The sequence below is a fragment of the Rhinopithecus roxellana genome, chromosome 15 (genome assembly GCF_007565055.1).
Source record: "Rhinopithecus roxellana isolate Shanxi Qingling chromosome 15, ASM756505v1, whole genome shotgun sequence".
Lineage (NCBI taxonomy): Eukaryota > Metazoa > Chordata > Mammalia > Primates > Cercopithecidae > Rhinopithecus > Rhinopithecus roxellana.
The window spans coordinates 13,298,222-13,303,122 of NC_044563.1; the positions used below are offsets into that span (position 1 = coordinate 13,298,222).

At 48.3% G+C, this 4,901-nt stretch overlaps 1 pseudogene; it reads right to left on the reverse strand.

Annotated features, from left to right (window-relative positions):
- Positions 1 to 1,095: 1,095 nt before the first annotated feature.
- Positions 1,096 to 2,582, reverse strand: LOC104664826 (annotated as a pseudogene).
- Between the last annotated feature and the right edge of the window lie 2,319 nt (positions 2,583 to 4,901).

Genomic DNA, 4,901 nt, shown 5'->3' on the forward strand with positions numbered 1-4,901 from the left:
ACAGCCCAGCCTCCCCTGCTGGTCATCTCTGGCCATTCCACTCATGCCAGCATTCCATGCAAAACAATCCCAACTTTTAGAAAAAATATTTTAAAATCTCCCTCCTGATTTGGCCCAACAAATAAGACTGACTGACATAGTATGGCCTTTTGAATCATTCTCAGAGGAATTCAGCTGGGATCGGGAGAAATGGATAAATGTTTTTTGAGAGAACAGATGACATCTGGGGCAAGAGCCCACCCTCCCAAAGAAAAAAATCATCTTAAATGTTCATTGTTCCTTTTTTTTTTTTGGCCTCAAAAGTCACATTTATTCAAAGAAAAAAATGACAAGGCTGAGTGCAGTGGCTCACGCCTGTAATCCCAGCAATTTGGGAGGCTGAGGAGGGAGGATCACTTGAGGTCAGGAGTTCGAGACCATCCTGGCCAACATGGTGAAACTCCGTCTCTACTAAAAATATAAAAATTAGCCAGGTGTGGTGGCACACACCTGTAATCCCAGTTACTCGGGTGGCTGAGGCAGGAGAATCACTTGAACCCGGGAGGCGGAAGTTGCAGTGAGGGGAGATCTTACCACTGCACTCCAGCCTGGATAACAGAGCAAGATTGAGACTAGGTCTCCAAAAAAAAAAAAAAAAAAAAAAAAAAAAAAAAAAAAAAAAACTGACAAGATGTCCATCCTTCAGCTCCCTTCCCTCCACCTCCTGCTGCTCCTCAGCCCCTAGATTTTTATTTTTATTTTTTTTTTATTTTGAGACGGAGTCTCACTTTGTCGCCCAGGATGGAGTGCAGTGGTGCGATCTCGGCTCACTGTGAGCTTCGTCTCCCAGGTTCACGCCATTCTCCTGCCTCAGCCTCCTGAGTAGCTGGGGCTACAGGCACCCACCACCATGCCTGGCTAATTTTTTTGTATTTTTAGTAGTGACGGGCTTTCACTGTGTTAGCCAGGATGGTCTTGATCTCCTAACCTCGTGATCCGCCCGCCTCAGCCTCCCAAAGTGCTGGGATTACAGGCGTGAGCCACAGCGCCCAGCCTCAGTCCCAAGATTGACACCTGGCTGGGGCCAGGTGGCAGATCAGCTCCCCTCAGATGTGGTCAACAGCACTGAGCCATCTCCTCAGTGGCAGTGATGTACAATGTCTTGATGTCTAGAGGAGTCTCCCTGTCTTCTGGTGTTACTGTGTTAGGAGCCACACCCTATGGTCAAAACATCCACCATGACTGACTCTCATTTTGAATATCATTTTCCCTGTTGGTGGGAAAGTCATAGCTGATGATTAAAGAAACCTGGCACATTCTCTGGCCAGGAGACCAGTGGTAATCAATGCTCTGCTAGGGCCAGAATGGAACTCCTCATGATCATATCTTGTTCATTTTGCTTCATATCTCCATGCATGGCAGAAACGGTTAAGTCTCTGGCATGCATCTTCTCAGTGAGCCAATCAGCCTTCCTTGGGGTATTGGTGAAGATGACTGCCTGGATGATGATCAGGGTTCCATACAAGTCACACAGTGGTCCCAGCTTCCACTCCTCTTGTTTTATGCTGATGTAGAATTGGCAGATACCCTCCAGGTAAACTCTTCCTTCTTTATTTATTTATTTTTTTTTTTGAGACAGAGTCTCAAAACTCTGTTGCCCAGACTGGAGTGCAGTGGCACTATCTCGGCTCACTGCAAGCTCCACCTCCCGGGTTAACGCCATTCTCTTGCCTCAGCCTCCTGAGTAGGTGGGACTACAGGCACCCACCACTGTGCCCAGCTAATTTTATTTTTGTATTTTTAGTAGAGACGGGGTTTCCCCGTGTTAGCCAGGATGGTCTCGATCTCCTAACCTCGTGATCTGCCCACTTTGGCCTCCCAAAGTGCTGGGATTACAGGCGTGAGCCACCGCACCCGGCCGAACTCTTCCTTCTTGACAAGGATTCTGGCAGGGTCCCTCATGAACTTCTTGGTCACCTCAAGTGCATCAAAAGGGATTATAGCTGATAGCAAAACCATCTGAGTGTTGCTGTTGAGTTTTATTTATTAATTATTGTTATTTTTAGAGACAGATCTCACTCTGTCACACAGACCGGAATGCAGTGGTGTGATCATAGCTCATTGCAACCTCCAACTCCTGGGTTCAAGTGATCTTTGTGCCTCAGCTTCCCAAGTAGCTGAGACTACAAGTGCATGCCACCACGCCCAGCTAATTTTTAAATTTTTTTGTAGAGACTGTGGTCTCATTCTGTTGCCCAGGCTATTCTCCAACTCCTGAGCTCAAGTGATTTTCCCTCCTTTGCCTCCCAAAGTGCTGGGATTACAGGTGTGAGCCACTGTGACTGGCTGAGGTTTTGGAATATGGCATAGATCTGGTTCTTGAATCTTTGGCTTAACATTTCATCAGCTTCATCCAATGCAAGCCTCTTGCTGTGTTTGGGAGACAGATGTCTCCAGTGAAACGTATCAAATACATGGCCAGGAGTACTACGATGACATGGGGAGCTTTCATCTGCAGCTTCTGCTTCTACTTCAACATGCATGTGCGTGCCCCCAGTGCAGGTGTGACAGGAGGCACACACATAATCTAATGCCATGGCCATTTTCTGCATCTACTGAACCAATTTTCAAGTGGGTTCCAGGACCAAGGCCAGGGTAGCCTTAAGATTCAATTCAGTCTGCTGCAGAATGAATATAGCAAATGTAGCCATATTCCCAGCCCCAGATTGGGCTTCAGCAAATCAACCACAACATAACCTTTGATAGGAGGAAGACTGGTTTGCAGCTGGAAGTCAGAGGCCTTCCCAAAACCATAGGCATAGAAACCATGAAGGAGGGACTCCAAGAGGTCCATGTCGCCAAAGCTGTTGACAATCTCATTCCAGATATCCAGATACTCTGGGTGATGCCTTCAGGCTCTATCCCCTCAGGATCATTGTGTTTGGACTAGGAATCTTGATTCATACACATGATCCTTAGAAACTAGCCAATCTGAACTTCTCTTTCTCCTTCCTCTTCTTTTTCTTTCTTTTCTGAGATGGAGTCTCGCTCTGTCACCCAGGCTGGGATGCAGTGGCGCCATCTCAGCTCACTGCAACCTCTACCTCCCAGGCTCAATCAATTCTCCTGCCTCAGCCTCCTGAGTAGCTGGGATTACAGGCACCCGCCACCATGCCCAGCTAATTTTTGTATTTTTAGCAGAGACAGTGTTTTACCATGTTAGTCAGACTGGTCTGGAACTCCTGACCTCAATCTGCCTGCCTCAGCCTCCCAAAGTGCTGGGATTACAGGCATGAGCCACCATGCCCGGCCTCAATCTGAACTTCTAAGCATGACATTCAAGGGCTTTCATAATCTGGCACTGGCATATTTCTCCCCAGCCAGATGGCCCAGCATCCCTGTCTCACAGGGCCCAGCATCTCTGCATGTTGCATGTATTGTTCCCACTGTCCAGAGCCCCTTCCTCCATCCCTGTTCTCATCTGGGACATCTCTTCTCCAGAGAACCTCTCCTGACCTCAGGCAGGCATTCCTGTCCTCTTTGCTCCTTACACACTTTGTGCTTCCTATATTCATGAAAATCAAGGCTGGACTGGGTGCGATGAGTCACACCTACAATCCCTGCACTTTGGGAGGCCAAGGCAGGAGGGTCACTTGAGTCCAGGAGTTTGAGACCAGCCTGAGCAACATACTGAGAACCCTGGCTCTACAAAAAAAGTAAATAATTATCTGAGTATGGCGGCATGAGCCTATAGTCCCAGCTACTCAGGAGACTGAGATGGGAGGATCACTTGAGTTTGAGGCTGCCGTGACCTATGATTGCACCACTGCACTCCAGCCTGGGCAACAGAGTGAGACCCTGTCTCAAAACAAACAAACAAACAAAAAGTCAAGGCTGCTCATAGTCCATACCATGGCTTTGGGGAAAGTAGAAAAAGTCACCCCTTCCTCAAAATGCTTTCTTCCATCTGTGGAAAAACTCTTCTAATAGATGTGTCAAACTATAACATCTACAACATGAAAGATGTTGACCCTGGAGGAGTCCTGATGAAACCAGAGATGCCATCTTGGGAGAACCTCTGTGTGCCAGGCCCTGTGCTAGGGGCCTGTTTATTTCACAGGTGAGGAAAGCGAGACTCAAAGGCTAAGTTCAAAGTATGTAACTGGTAGATGGCAGAGCCAGGGTTTGAACTCCAGAGCCCCAGTGGTTAATCACAAGGCAAGATCATCCCCATTGAGTCATTGTTGGCCAGGTTTGCTGCCTCCATATCTTCTCTAGACCTTAGGGTGAGCTCCTTAAGGCAGGGACCACGTTTCACTCACTGCCAAAGTTCTGGGACCATTCTAAGTAGTCACAGAGTGGGCAGCACCCAGTGTTTGTTGGTGGAAGGAGCCTCTTTGCAGGAGTCCTAGGGGTTGTGGTCTCAGGGGCTGAGGCCTGTTCCCCTGGGTTGTGGCTGAAGCTGGAGATGTTCCCACCAAAGAGTTCCAGAGCCCCTGCTCAGCTTTAGGATTTGCCCTTGCCCCTGAGTCAAACAGAGAACCCTCTCCTAGTACCTGATGATTCCATTTGCCCCTGATTCCAGATTTTTCTGAGACCAGAGTTGTGCTCTCTACTGAGGTGGGGCAAAGTTTATAAAGGAGGGCCCGCCTGCCTGGCGGCCAGGGAGGCCAGGGGAGGCCTATTGCAGTGGTTTGGCTGTTTGTCCCTTAAACCTCATGTTGACATTTGATCCCCAATGTTGGAGGTAGGCCTAATGAGAGGTGTTTGGCTCATGGGTGTGGATTCCTTATGAAAAGATTAATGCCTTCCCTGAGGATTAAGTGTGTTTTTTCACTCTCAGTTCCAAGAGCTGGTTGTTAAAAAGACCTGGCACCTCCTGTGACCCCCTTGCTTCCCCTGTGGTCTCTGCATACTTGGGG